Source organism: Helianthus annuus, chromosome 6, assembly GCF_002127325.2.
Source record: "Helianthus annuus cultivar XRQ/B chromosome 6, HanXRQr2.0-SUNRISE, whole genome shotgun sequence".
Classification (NCBI taxonomy): Eukaryota; Viridiplantae; Streptophyta; class Magnoliopsida; order Asterales; family Asteraceae; genus Helianthus; species Helianthus annuus.
In genome coordinates, this window is record NC_035438.2 from 430,323 (window position 1) to 445,615 (window position 15,293).

The 15,293-nt window shown below is 38.5% G+C and overlaps 1 long non-coding RNA gene across 9 annotated transcripts; it reads right to left on the bottom strand.

Annotated features, from left to right (window-relative positions):
* Positions 1-6,802: 6,802 nt before the first annotated feature.
* Positions 6,803-10,023, bottom strand: LOC110864243. 9 transcript variants are annotated; one of them, XR_004859813.1, is made up of 5 exons: positions 9,555-10,023; positions 9,412-9,481; positions 8,732-9,066; positions 8,449-8,675; positions 6,803-7,077 (listed from the first exon to the last, which is right to left on the bottom strand). It is a non-coding gene; the product is annotated as an uncharacterized LOC110864243 (long non-coding RNA). The 9 variants fall into 9 exon arrangements; XR_004859812.1 differs by having other exon boundaries at positions 8,732-9,003; positions 9,555-10,022; XR_004859814.1 differs by having other exon boundaries at positions 8,459-8,675; positions 9,412-10,023.
* Between the last annotated feature and the right edge of the window lie 5,270 nt (positions 10,024-15,293).

The window sequence follows — 15,293 nt, forward strand, 5'->3', positions numbered from 1 at the left end:
ACCATGCTCATGATTTGGGGTGCCAATCCCCAGATGAAACGCTCAATGCGTTTAAACTCAGGCTCAACCATATACGGCACAACACGTGACAAGTCGTGAAACCTTTGCACATATTCAGCAATCTTTGGGCCGTCCATCTTGAGGTGCCAGAACTCGGTTTACAGTTTCTGTATCTCGGCCCGAGAACAATATTTCTTCCTCATGAGCTCCTTCAGCTCAGTCCATGTCATAGCATACGCCGCTGCTTCCCCCAGGGTCTGTACTTGAAGATTCCACCAAGATAGGGCACCATCAAGAAAGAGCCCTGAGATGTATGTGACTTGGTGCTCGAGAGCACACTTGCTCATCCTTATGACAGAATCTGTCTTCTCTGTCCACCTAACGAAAGCAACAGCACCCCCAGTGCCGTCATAGTTCAAGGGCTTACAATCCAGGAATTGCTTGTAGGTACAACCGTTGGGAGGGTTGTTGTTGCTGTTCGGAATGTTGCCGCTTGTTTCTCCTTGAGAAGCAGCATACTGCGCAATAGCGGCAGCGATGATTCCTTGCAGTTCTGCCTGGTTAGTCGGCATGCGCGCGTCACGTCGAGGAGGCATTTCCTAGAGGATGTTCCATATCGGTCAGGTCATAGTAAGTATAATAATCATACGTATATATAGTATCATTCATCATTCACATAACATCTCATGTCATAACCATGACAAATAATCAACAATGCATGAAATTAAAAGACTTGCGATTCATGTTTCATAAACAAACCACCAATACAGTCTTTTACCATGTGCCAAAATATATGTCTGAGTACAAATACAAATAAACCAAAACCAAAATCGTGGTCTCCAAAAAAAAAGTCTTCATAATCACGACTTTAGCGCTGTCTTCCCACTAAGCGTAGCTGGTCTGAAATCTCTGTTGCCGAGTATACCCCTAAGCTGACGGTGGAGGAGGAGGTGGAAAATGAGAGAAAATCAATCGGCGCAACTGCACCAAGTCCTCCTCAAGTGCATAGGCAAAACGCAACACGAAGGCAACCTGTCGATCGAGAGGGAGGAAATGAATGTTTGAATCCTGAAACGATGGAAAGGAAGTGTGCGATGCTGGAAACTGGGTCTGACATGGACAGTGAGGATGTGGAGTCCTCTCCAACCGCTGGACACACTGCCTCAAGGCGTCCCGCCGTAACTGCAGCGACGTGAGCGTGTCCTCCACAGAGAATCCATCATAAAATGGATGATAAGTGTCAGATACTGGCATGACCTGGGGTGCTGACCATAGGGATGGTTCACCCATCGGGGCTGAAACCGGAAGTGTAATGTGTGGGGTAAATACAAACTGTGAAGTAACATGGGGTAACTGGGTCTCGAAAGGTGCAGAAAGTGACGCTGGTGGAACAAAATCTGAATAAGGGACCTGCGGTAAGAACTGGCTAACCTCTGGCATGAATAGGGTGTGCCCGAAAAGCTGGCTCGACGATCCCTCCCCAGGTTGGGGCGGAGGAATGCCCTGAAGGAAAGTGATAAGAAGGTCGGTACGATGGGTATCGGATGTGAACGGAGGAAACAAGGGAGCATCGAAGGTTACAGCGGTAGGTGCGGGAGGGGGAGTGACTGGGACTACGTACGAAGGGTAGTCATCATCCTCAATCCATCCATTGCTGGAGTTGGGGTACCTCGGGTCCATGTGTGTAGCAAATGGTGCAAGATCGTCAAAAATCGACACGGGGTCGGGTATGGGTGCTAAGTCGGGGATCTCAACAGCTGGTGGTGCAACAACGGGTGCATCAGTGACAGGAACAGGGTCAACGGCAAGAACGGGCTCGGAAGTGACTGGAGCGGGCTGATAATCAACAAGCATGGCAGGAATCGGATCATCTGGATGAGCAGGAGCCTCAGCAGGCTGCTCCATCTCCATCTCCTCATCAGCGTCCATGCGAGGAATGTAACCGAATCCCAATGGTGGGATATGAGAAGCTACAGACTCAAAAGAATCAGAAGCGGACGAATCGGACCGAACCTCCATACCAGGAAGCTCGACCATGGGAACAATAGGATCAACAACTGGGATATCAACAGGTGGAACACCGTCCTCCACTGGGGCCCCACCATCCTGGTCTCCCTCCGGGGGACCCTCGATGAGTAGTTCGATGTCACCATCGGGTAGAGCGTCGATAGGTTGTTCCTCAAAAGGAACTGCAGCGAAGGGGAGAGGGGCAGGGATGGGAACAAGGGGTAGGTCCTCCCCTGGTGGGCCGTCAGCTAAAGGTACATCATCTCCGAAGTCTGGTAGGGCAAAAGGCTGAAAGTCATCTTCATCAGTGCTCGTGTAGTCCGAGGTGTAAACTCCCGAATCGGTAGCCATCTCGTCGTCAGAGGTAAAAGTCCTCGGGTCACTCGCATCGGATACTCCGCTACCGGATGATGCCATGGTGTCTGTAACACAACCACAACATATGCACACAAATAAGGTAAGCATGTAAACAAATAATAATGAAGTCATGTATGCATCCTAGTCTTCCCAGACTATCCCACCCAATCTCTAAGACTGAATTCCCTAGTCTCTCAGACTAACTCCCTGGCCTCTAAGACCAACCTCCCAGTCTCTAAGACTCAAATTTTTCCCCAGCCTCTAAGGCTAAACATCCCCAATCTCTAAGATTGAATCCCTCAGTCTTTAAGACTGAACTCCCTCAGTCTCTAAGACTGATACGAAAATATTGAAAAAATGTATTTGTGACCTTTTGTTTGTAAAAAGTTTGTGCCACGGATCTGGACTTTTAGTGTATGCAAATGTAAAAACGTTTGAAAACATTTTCGTGAGAGCCCTAGTGATCATAGTCTAGACTCGAGAATGAATCCTAGTTCGCTATGATCGAGGCTCTGATACCAAGCTGTCACACCCTGGCTTTTGCGGAAGCGTGGGTTTAGTTGGTGTGACTTCTCAATACCATAGTAACAATCACAACATGCTATATGATAAAATATTTGATGTTCATCCATTAAAATAATTGAAAATGCATAACATATTGTTTTGAGACAACATCAACCACAAGATACGTTTACAAACATGACTTGTTTAAAAATGAGTTCATAAGACTCGATGAAAAAACTACCAACAACACAAAGATTTGAGACAATGCAACTCGTCCAGGAAGGAGTTACACTTCCCAAACCTACGACTCCGGATGACATCCTTATTTAGTACGCAGCTAAACATGCATCACTTACCAGATCCAACTTAATTTCCTGAAATACATGTAGTTTAAAAGTCAACAAAAGGTTGAGCGAGTTCATGAGTAAGTCTTATGTAAATAAAACCGTTTAGTATGTCTGTAAGTAAAATTTGTCCCTGGTATGTAGCAATAAGGAAAAAGAGATCACCGACGGTTTGCAAAGCCACCGGTATGTGTGAAAAGGTGCAGGGAAACTCAAACCTAGCATATTTGTTACCGGGCTTCCGGCTGGAAGACACAGTCACCACTATGGGCCGCCCCGGCCTCACGGGTGTGGGCTCGCTACACCCAAATAGATCTATCACTCTTGTGTCCCTTGGTCCTATAACGAGGATTAATGGCCTCAAGTGTTGTGCCCACCCTTCACATGATCTAGTAGTGTAAAACCTCCCTAAGCTAACCATACCATGTATATAAAAGTCTGAAATAATTTGTAAACATGTATTCCACCCCCGAAGTATAAAACCAAAAACAGTAAAGGAATAGGGGGTCATGAACTCACCTTAGTGCGTCTTGACTCGAACTTAAACTCTTTCCGCTACACGACAACCTACAACGTACTAATGTCTATTAGACGAACGGGCCGTGCCTTGGCTTAGAGTTTAGTGTTTTGATTTGCGTTACTTAGGTATTATTTTGTTAAAATAATAATAATTATTTTAACTTAAATAGCGTTCGTAGAAAAATAGTTAGACAACTATTTCATATCTATTTTCTCGAATATTTTACTAAGTGTTCGGATTCTCGGAAAATTTCGGCAGAGTCTCCTCTGTAAATAGAGGTGTCCATGCTTTAATAGCATATCATTTTCTTTTATATGAAATCAATAGTTCATTTACAATAATCAAACCAACATATAGACATACAAAACTTTACATACTTCATTTCAGCTTTATTACTCGAAACAGGGCTGTTTTCGAGGATTTTTATAAAATAGTTACCCTTTTCTAAAAATCACCAAATTTTTACAGAATATGAGATATGTTCCAAAGTTTATTGTGTAAAAATATCAAAGTCCAATTCGTTACCCATATTTTATAAAAAATCATTTTCTTGACTGCAATCAGATTTGTTACCTTCTGATCACAGTTTACGGAAATATTCGCTAAAAATCAACCGTAAGTCCGTTTGACGAAATTCCAGTTGGAGGGTCGTCCTGACAATGGTGTCTATCTACTGTAAAAATTTCATGAGTTGATTTTATTCAGGTTTAAGGTTATGACTCCGAAAGTAACCCACTTTTTCTGCAACAAAAATGCAGCTTGAGCTGCTGTCCAGAAATAATCTTTTAAAAATAGTAAACGGTCTCGAAAAATTATGATTCCAGTGCCATTTGTTTAGTTATTCCAAAACATTCATTTTAGGCTTTTGAAAATCCACTTTTCGACTTAAAATGATCCCGTTACAGCCTGTTGAAGTTGGCTGGAAATCCAACTCAGCAAGCTGTTTGAGTTCTTGTGTGAGCAAAACAATCAACAATCGAACAAGAATCGAAGTGAGGCAAGAGTATGAATGAACTTACTACTAGCACAAGGCTAGGGTTGTAATCTTAGGATGAGATGACAAGAAATGATGGTGAGAAAGGCCTTGAACAAAGCTTCTTGAGAGCACTTCAACTTCTTACTTCTATGGAGGGTCTTGGAGCTTTGAATGGAGTTTACTAGTGAAAGAGATGAAGTTGTGAAGGTATATGAAGATGAAAATCAGTTGTGGTGAGATGGGGGGGGGGGGTATGGGCCGATTTTTAGAGGGAGAGGAGAGAGGGTGGAGTAGCAATGATGGAAGTTCTTGGAAATGTGCATTACTAGCTCCTAGGGGAATTATGCCAATAATTTTGGCCAATGAAATAAAGATCTTCTTTACACAAGATTTAACCAAAATATATGCTAATGATTATGGCAGATTTTCGGATATGGGGGGGTAAAGTGTAAATATTTTGTTAATTAGTAGGTATTTACTAAAAGCTTAAGGGTATCTACAAGTAGTGGGTGTATGTCATGTTTGCATGATGCATGGGGGTTTTTGTGACCATGATTAATTTAAAATACTAAAATAATATTTCTAACAATATTTTCATGTCCCGGGTAATGTCTGGTTGTTCGGTTTCGCATCGTTCCGTTAAAGCGTTTAATTTACCCGTAAAGCGTCTTTTGTGCATCTTTTTGTAACGAAATTAATTCCAACACTTAGGAAAGTGTCCAGGGCTACTTGGTCAATATTATGAATAATATGAGCGTGTTAAAAAAACTGAATTGTTATTAAAAATGTGGAATTCTGTAATTAAATTGCGTTTTAGGCACTTTCCGGCACTCAAACTGTCACCTAGTGACATAGTCTTATATTTCTCACTTCCCTATACTCCATACTGGTGTAGTGATTTAACTCTGGCCCACACTGGCCTAAAAATAGTATCTGTCTAAGTGCTGGCATTGTCAGCATGTGTCTGAGTTATCCGCTTACTGCGCTAACTGTGCTTTGTGCATCCGGTTTGACACTAAGAGTCTATATGAAATAATTGGAGTGACTGTATGTAAATAATGCACATGTATGTATATGACATAAATCAGTAAGCAGTTAAAAGTGTCAGATGTAATCAAGCACAGTCATTAAGCACATAATTAGGGTTAATTAATCTGTACAGTACCTGTAATTTTACGGGTTGTCACACAAATGTCAAAATCATTCAAATATCTGCTCGTGAAACAGACAGTCTGAATCATTAAGTGCTAAACCAGTAAAAAGTATGAACTATTAAGAGCTAAACAAACAACCCCTAAATCTTCCCCTTCACAACGGGTTGATCTTAAAAAAATTACTTCTTGAACAAGAAGCGAAAGAAAAGAAAAAAAATGTTGTGGATTTTTCTTTTAACTAGTTTAAACCCCGCGCGTTGCGCGGCGGGACGTAAAATTGTGCTACCAATGTTTGGGGGTAGAACTGTGCTAAGTAGCAAGTCAACAACAACCAAAACCGGGAAAAAAATGTAAAAGAAAAACACGAATTATAACACCAAGTAACTGACGTGACATAAAACGTAGATGAACTTGCATTTATACCAACACGTATTAAAAAGTCGAAGGGGGTCAAAAAGCTTTTCGAAAATAGAGGGACAAAAGTGTCAAGTTTGAAACTCAAAGGGTAGCAAAGTAACCCACGTGACGTAAAACATAAACGAACTCGCATTTATACCGAAAGCTTTTAGAAAATGAAGAGACAAACATGACAAATTTAAAACTTAAGGGAGTAAAATAAACTTTAATTGAGAAAAAAAAAAGAAGAAGAAGCACCAGCAGCAGCTTGAAGGACCACCAAACAAACAAAGTTACTTTGGTGGCTAAAATCAATTAGGTGAAAGTGATAAAATGTTAGTGGTAGAAGTGTAATTAACATCCTATCCTTGTACAAATAATACACTGTAGATAAGATACTACCTCAAATGTTATATACTAGAATTGAGCCCCCGCGTTGCGGGGCGGGGGCGTAAAACCATACTATTAGAGGTCGGGGTGGAAAAATATGCTAAGTAGCAACCCAACAATGATCAAAGCTAGGAAAAAGATGAAGTGAATAATGTGACGTAACCACACCAAACATCATTATGGCATAAACCAAGTAGCTATAAATAAAAAAAAAACATAACGGGTTTGTCGTTACCCGGAGTATTTCTAATTTAAGTTTTTTTTATAGCGTAACGGGTCAATGTACCACAAACTAATGATATATAAGTTCTTTTGTCATGAGCTACACGTACTAATAATCCTTTGCTTGCCTTAATTTTTAGAATCCTCCAATATATCACTATTGCCTTGTTGTTCAAGAATAAGATTATTTCTTTGAGAAGGGTAGATCTGCATTTTTTGGAGGTAAACAATAGGTTAGTATTAGCTTCTATGAAATGGATTGCTGTTGTGGTAGTGTGAAATTTTGTTGCACCGTTGCAACATCTGCTGCATATTTTAAATTGATGCATCAACATAAATAAGAATGAATGCTGTACTAAATTAGGTATTTGATGTACAAATGCACTCCAGTTATAATATCAAATTTAATTAAAATTTGCTGCTGTCAAACTTTAGATACATCAATAGTTGAAGCATACATGAAATTTCAAATTTAATAGTTAAAGCATACATGAAATTTCAAATTCAATGCATAATATCGAAGATTTGCATTTATCCATTTAAATCGAGTATTTTTTTTAGTACACCTATACATGGATTTTATGGTGAAATTGAACAACTACGCAATGCCATAATCAAGTACAAACCATAATCAAAAAACTAAGAAGCACAATTAGACCGCGGGAGTGGTGGCGTTGGTTGGGCGGGGGAAGCCTGCCAACGCTGGCTAAGCCACTCCGTGCCAGCGTTGCCCAACCAGCGTCGCTATGGTGCCTGGCGGGGGGTGGGGTGAGCTGGCTAGCCAGGATTGGACCTTCAATTTTTTACCGTTAGCAATATTTAAGTGGGTTCCCCAACGCCGCTAACCCACGACGCTTCCACACCACACTTTTTTGGGGTGGTCCGGTGGACCCCACTATCGCCAAGTGTCGAGCAAAGCCGCCAACCCAAGCCGCACCACTCCTCACAGCCTTAATCAATGCCATAATGAAACACAAGCCATAATCAAAATGCGCGCCAAAAACCTATCAGTAGATACGAAGGGCTGATTAAATGAGTTAAAGAAAGAAATAAAAGCTTCTCAAGTGTTTCAGCAGGCTGCTATTGCAAGAAATAAGGCAGCTACAAATCTAGTCCCTGAAGAATTATGATTTTTAAAGATATCAACACAAACTCACAAAGCCAAAGTTGAGGTCTAAGAAATAGATACAAAGTAGCACTGTGATCATATTAAATTATATAAAACAGAAATTAACAATTTCACTATCAACATAGCAGCATAACTGAACTTGTAATTTGTAAATTGTGTCTCTATGAAAATCGATTGCTCAATTAGCCATAGAACGAAACAAAAATAACCTAAAACCGCACACAAATTCACGGGATACATTCTTACTGGTAACTAATAAGAAAAACTCAGGGAAATTAGCACAAATCAATTTGAGGATGACCTAAAGTCAGATGTAGTCCAAAACAAACAAGATAAAGTCATATGAATAAGTTGCGCACTGTATTGTAGATCATTAAACCCTAGGAATTGTAGATCTATTACCAATGAAAATGCAAAATAGGCGATTAAATAGCAGAAAACAAGCTTACCTTCACTCACCAGAAGTTTTTGAGGAGAAAAGACCTTAAACTTGGAAATTGAAATTGAAATCGAAAGGGTCTCTCTTTACTCTCTCGTGACCATTGTCCGGCTGTTGGAGTTACAGCTGCAAAAACCCATCAATTGTCACAATCCCACTTGTCGGAACCACCTCTAGCTGCTTTACTCGCCGACCAACAAAAACCCAACATCAACCACCAGCTAAAGACCTAAACCACTCTAATCTTTCATCAGTTGTCAAAAAACTACTGAAGCAATAAGGTGGGAACTTACCACAATGTCGGTACACCTTAGTGTTTGCCAAGCTACACCAAAACGGGAGATTTGACTCGTCGGAGTTCTCCTGGAACCCTAGGCACTACCGATAACCTCGCTAACATCATGGTCTCTTCCGTTGAGTTCATCGTCAACGTTAACCTTTGGTATCAACCAGACCCATCGCAGCTGGAACAGGGAGCAGAAGACGAAGATGGTCACCGAGTTCACGCTCTCTCTCTATTTTTCTTTTGTCTCTCTATAACCTATTCTCTGGTCCCCTCTCTCTACTGCACCAAAAACGCATAATGGCAGAACCATAAAAAACCTCCAAATTTTGGCTAATTGATGTACTGTTCAGAAGGTCCGACGCAAAATGTTATATATAGATAATATAGGAATTACTAAGCCTATGAATGTAACACCAGATGATTATAACTCCTTATACTGATTGCTAGTGAAAACTAATCTAACTAAATACATATACAAAATCTGTTCTAGCTGGCACTTCAAAACACTTGGACATATGAAAATTCAAGTTCATTTGTATTCAGCAAGTTCTAAATTGCCTTAATAAAAATCAAGGTACCTATCCCTATGTTGATTTATAGTGGAAAAACAAAATAACTAAATACTAATCATCCAACTAAAGAAAGTAGAACGATTAATTTTTATCTTTTTCTTCTATCAGTCAATACCTCCATGGAAATCTCTTTTACTGGGTCCAAGTCATTTATCTTTGATGAAAAGCAAAGAGAACAGCGGAATCTACAATCAACCCAAGTGAGACCCAAAGTGCATGTCAATTTGTACATGCAATCTGAAAACATAAACGCCATACCTCAAATTGTAAAGATTTACCCAAAAGTAATTAAAATTCGAGCCCTAGTTGCTGAAACATAACAGAGCTGTAATTTCAGACGTCAAGCATCAAGCATGGATTCCGATGGACGGTTCGCCGGAATCGAAATTGAAGGGAGCGACGTTTCTTAACGGACTGAAGAAGGAGGAACAGGAGGACATCAACGTTGTGGCCCACCGTAGGCGATCGTTGGTTCCCCTTCCGTTCAGGCTGTCTCTCTTTCTGTCGCTTTGATTATCTCTCCTCTCACTCTACTGAACCAATCTTCTCCCTTCTCAGACAGAAGGAGTAGGTGAATACATTCATAGAGCAAGCAAAGTAAGTGAGCAGAAAGAAGAAGAAAACGAAGAAGATGGGGCTGTGTGTTTTCAGTGGTAGGATGAAAGAGTGGTAGGATGGAAGACCGACAGATGCCAGTCATGATAAACCTGGTAACTTGAACTGTTCTTAAGGCCTTTCATCATTTGTATATATATAACTAGTTGGTCATCCGGTGCGTTGCAGCGGCTCAAACTGCATTTCACTTAATAAAATTTTTTGACAATAAAAGAAAAAACTTAAAAATATTTTACTTTTATACGGTTGCATCTTGGGTTTAAATTGCAATCATATAGATAATCAAGATTGCTCTTGTTTAGAATTCTTTTAGTATATGAAGTTCGTAGTTTTGTACCATCATTATGTGTCTTGTTGAAACTTCACATAAAGATGCAGCTTACTGAGTGTTTCAGTAAAATATCAAAATGCAGCTTACTAATAGTTTTGTTAGGTTTTTTTTGAGCTACGTGTTGTACTTTTAAAACCTAACGCAATACCAACCTGAGTTAACTTTAACCATACAAATAAGCTAAACCAGTCACACATTATTTACAGTAGACTATTTTTAAGATCTGAAAATCATATCACACACCACTACACCATCATATTCACTTCACACACTAAAATGGCTAATAGTCCCATCTCAGCCATCTTCGGCGCATCAGAACCGTCAAAAAGAGAAAAAAACGCCAGTAATCAAACTCTTTTTTATCTCAATCTTTTGTATAATTTCTTACCCTCTCGGGTCATCCAGATCCACCATCAATCCATCTCCTTAACCCACATCTAAAAATCAAGCCAACTGCTTAAATCACATCACAAATCGTAGGACTTCAACCCACCAAGTCGTACAACCACCACCGCGAATCATCTTTTCTGCCGATCGTCGCCCGTCGTCAGCCGCGGACGCCATGAATGGTGGTCTTTCGCCACCAAAATCACCTTAAAACATGTACTGGTGCTCGAAAACCCAAGTCACAAGCCGCTATGGGTGCGGTTGTTGACCTCTAGGTTTATCACCACCGTTCTAGGTGCACCGCCGGGGTGTGCCGCCATGGTGCCGTCGGAATAATGAACACCGCTTGTATAAATGAGTAAAGGTAAGAAAACAAAATGAAACGCAGGATAAGAAAAAATACACAAAGTCACGTGTACAACCAAAACCTTTTACACTCGGTGGCCCAATCATTTACTGCCAGCACTACCTGCTTAGCACTGTTCCTAACAATCGACGTGAATTGTTATTATGTATAATGTATAATATAATATAATATAATATAATATAATATAATATAATATAATATAATATAATATAATATAATATAATATAATATAATATAATATAATATAATATAATATAATATAATATAATATAATATAATATAATATAATATAATATAATATAATATAATATAATATAATATAATATAATATAATATAATATAATATAATATAATATAATATAATATAATATAATATAATATAATATAATATAATATAATATAATATAATTCATAATGTGGGCTGCCATCTACCATACTTAACGGGTCAATGAATAAATATAGCCCAAGTAATCCTTCAGTCAATCAAATTTGTGGCCCAATTTTTTGTCTAATTTAATTCTTTTTCATTGATCACTAAAAAGTGCATTGTTTCCTCCTGTTTTAATTCATTATCCTTTTAAACCTACCAATCATAAAATCTGAAATATAGTAGCATACTTTATAAACAAATCAATGCACTTAAGAGTTAAATAACGTGTATACTAAGGCTATGAGGAGTGATTTTGCTCCATCTTCTAGGATGGAGCTTCACGTCAGAAGCCACGTCATTAGAGAGTGGAACGATGACTCAAATGATGGAGTAAGAGAGTGGTGGATAAGCATGCCCCTTTCTTTAATTAAATTACAATAAATATAAAAACAAAATTAGATTAAATACTAAAATTAAAATAACTAGATTTTAAATAACATTACATAACTAAAAACGTAAATTTTTAAAAACAGCATAACTAAAAATTTAAATAACTAGATACAACACGATGTCTAGGCCCATTTTCTTTGCTATCTCGTCTTTCAGTTTTTGCAAAGTATGGTGGTCTTTTTCTGGATACGAGTCGATGTCGGTCGTCATTAATCATTATTTTCCACTCCTCCAATTGCGTCTTTTGTTTTCTAAACTGCCCCTTTTCTTCTCTTCTTTTGTCTTTTAACCGAAGCTTTTCTTGCGCTATCTCCTTCTTGTTTTTTATTTTTTCAGCTTCGAGATCCGTGTACGCTTGGAGTTTAGCCATTAAGCCTTCCATTGTTGAGCTACTTCCGGTCCCGGATGCGGCTTGTTTTTTGCAGCCACAGCCTTCTTTGCTTTGTCCCTTCCTGGGGGACGTCGCACCTCTTCGACCGCAAACTCATCAACGTCGAATTCCGACTCGTCGTTGATATTTATTTGACGACAACCTTTCAAGCCGGTTGGTGCTCCAAAACCTCTGGCCCTTTTGTACCGTTTTGCTAGTGGCACCTCGTTTGGGACCAATACGCACTTGTGAGACGGTCCTACCGGTGATTGTGGTGGTGGTGTTTGTGCTTGACTCGGAAACAACATGCTCCACGGATTACCAAATCGCATTTGCATTTGTTGGAAGGCGTTGGGAGATTGTTGAAAACCCGTAAAAGAATATGGAGAGGAGCGAGCGGGTCGAATTTCGGCGAGTAGGCGGGAGCCGAGAAGATGTTAGCATTCGGGTTGGGGTTCAGATTGTTTGGGTTTCGATTCGGGTTGAATGGATCCATAAATTAGAAAACTTGGTGAAAGATTTTTATAAGAGGTTGGGTTTTGTAGTGATGATTTTATAAAAATATAGAGAGATTAGGAGAAGTGGTGTAAATAAAACTAGGGTGGAATGGTATTTATAGATAAAAAGGGTTTATTATTATTTTTTAAATCCCCAACGTTCAAATCTACAACGGTCACCTTCTTTCCAATGTTCACATCGCTCCGTCTTCATTGTCCTCTCGATGCCGCCTGTGCCACGCTGCTCCAATGACGGGGCAACCGGAGTGGTGTTGCTGACCCATCTTGAGGCATGCCTGATCTATGCCGCCACCACTCTGCCCTGCCTAATAACTTACGAAAAGCAAACACATCATTAATTAAGGACTTATCTTGCGACATCTTAAGTTTATATAAACATATAAATTATATTTATATCCGTGAAAAATGTTATAAATAACGGTTGTTAATTTTTGACGGTTATAAAAGTGTAACGGAAAATAATTGAAATCGAAATGCGTAATTTTAAACGAGTTCGCAAACGCGGTGCGATGTGCACCTAACCACCTTATCCCTTTTTTTCTTTTCTTTTCTTTTTCTTCTTGGCCGAATCCACCATCCATACTCTCTATGTAGAAAGATTTTCTTTTTTACTTCTTTGTCTTCCTTTTATTATTATTATGTATATTTGATGTTATTTTTTTAATACCCAAGGCCATATCACATCCACTTGAGTTTGTATGGTGTAATAATTAAGTCAAAACCAATCTTATGGTTGTTTCTTGAGTCATCCAACATCCATACCCACCATACCATTTTACTTATTGATCTTTTTCTTGACAAAATATCTAAAATTTGGCTTCCTTTTTCCTATATAAATAATGCTTGGGTAGACCATAACACTTTATCACCTTCAAGAACACACATGCATCTCTTTTTCCCTCATTCTCTCTCAGCTCTCGCCGTTTTCTTGGGGCTGATTTCTAACAAGCATCAAACAAGGGTTCACAAGTTCAAGACTCTTCTTTTTCTCTAATCCTTCTTCCTTGCTTATTTGTGTATGAACATACCCTTCTAAATGTCATTTTTACGCTAGTTACGAGCTTATATGCAAGTTATTTCGTTTTGTTGTTGGAATGTTCTCTTAAAATTTTCTAAAACAAGTAAACTAACACTTAAAATGGACTTGTTTTTGTGATCTACTTGATGGTTTTTGTTAATTTTACTATGAGAGTAGTTCTAGTTTCTAAAAACAATATATTTACAAGATCTAAACGTTTGATATAATAATAAAAAAAAGTCATGTAGCCTGTGTGTTTTTAGTTTTTCAAACACTTAAAAATGTATGTATACACAAATTTGGAGTTCAAAATATGTGTATGTTGCTACACGGATTCTTCGTGTGATTAAAGTATGTTTTTTTTTTTTTTTGTTTTTTTTTTTTTGTTATTGGAGGTTTTGGTGCAAGAAGAGTATTTAACATTATAATATGGTTTGTTTGGTTATTTTGATTAGTAAAAATAATAAGTTTTGATGTTTTGTGTAAAAAGATGGGTTTTCATAGAATAAAGGTTTCAAAACTATATAGGGTGAAAACCTAAAGATTAATATAAAATAGTGGTCAATTTAATCAAAAGGCTAATATATATAATATATATAGAGGGTAAGGTTCATGCGAGAACCACTTTTATTGTGAGAATCGCGAGAACCAATGTAAACACAACCTAAAATAGCTAAAAAAACCTAACCCCCACTCCCTCCCCGCAAAAAAAACCTAACCCCCCCCCCCTAAAAAAAACCCTACCCCCCCCCCCCCACCCCACAAAAAAAAATCTAAACCCCCACCCCCGAGCTAAAACTAAGCCCCTAAAAATCTAAAAAAATAAAAAAACACACAATTTTTTTAAAATATTTTTTACATTAAAATCGCTACATTTAGTAGCAAAAAAAATATTTTTAGTGCATTGCGTTTTAGGTAAAACACTTTTTATGTGTTTTCAGTCCATTTCGTTTTAGAAAACAGACATTTTAAGTGTTTTCTGGCCATTGCGTTTTACAAATAAGACATTTCTTTGTGTTTTTTGTGCATTGCGTTTTAGGTAAAACACATTTTTATGTGTTTTTAGTCCATTGCGTTTTACAAAGTACATTGTCTTTTGAGTTTTTAGGCTATTGCGTTTTAGAAATAAGACATTTCTTTGTGTTTTCTGGCCATTGCGTTTTACAAATAAGTCATTTCTTTGTGTTTTTGGTGCATTGCGTTTTAGAAAAATGTCATTTTTTAGGTTTTTTTCATTGCGTTTTACGTAACTGGGGTTTTTCTATTGCGTTTTACGCAACTGGGTTTTATTTTTTTTTAAATATAGCAATAGTATACTCGTTTTAAAGATAAAAAAACGCTCGTTTTTTTGGTGCAATTTTTATACAAAAATAATGTCGTATGAAAGAGTTATTAACGTTTAAAAAATGGGGGGGGGGGAATTAGAGGAGATGGAAACTATTGACTTGGATTGACTAGAATGCCCCTAAACAAACTCACGCGCCTCTTTTCTTCCCTTCAATTTCCATCATTTAATCTTAACCCTTGATTAACTAAATGGATGGTCAAGATCACTTCCTAGTCTTCCTAGC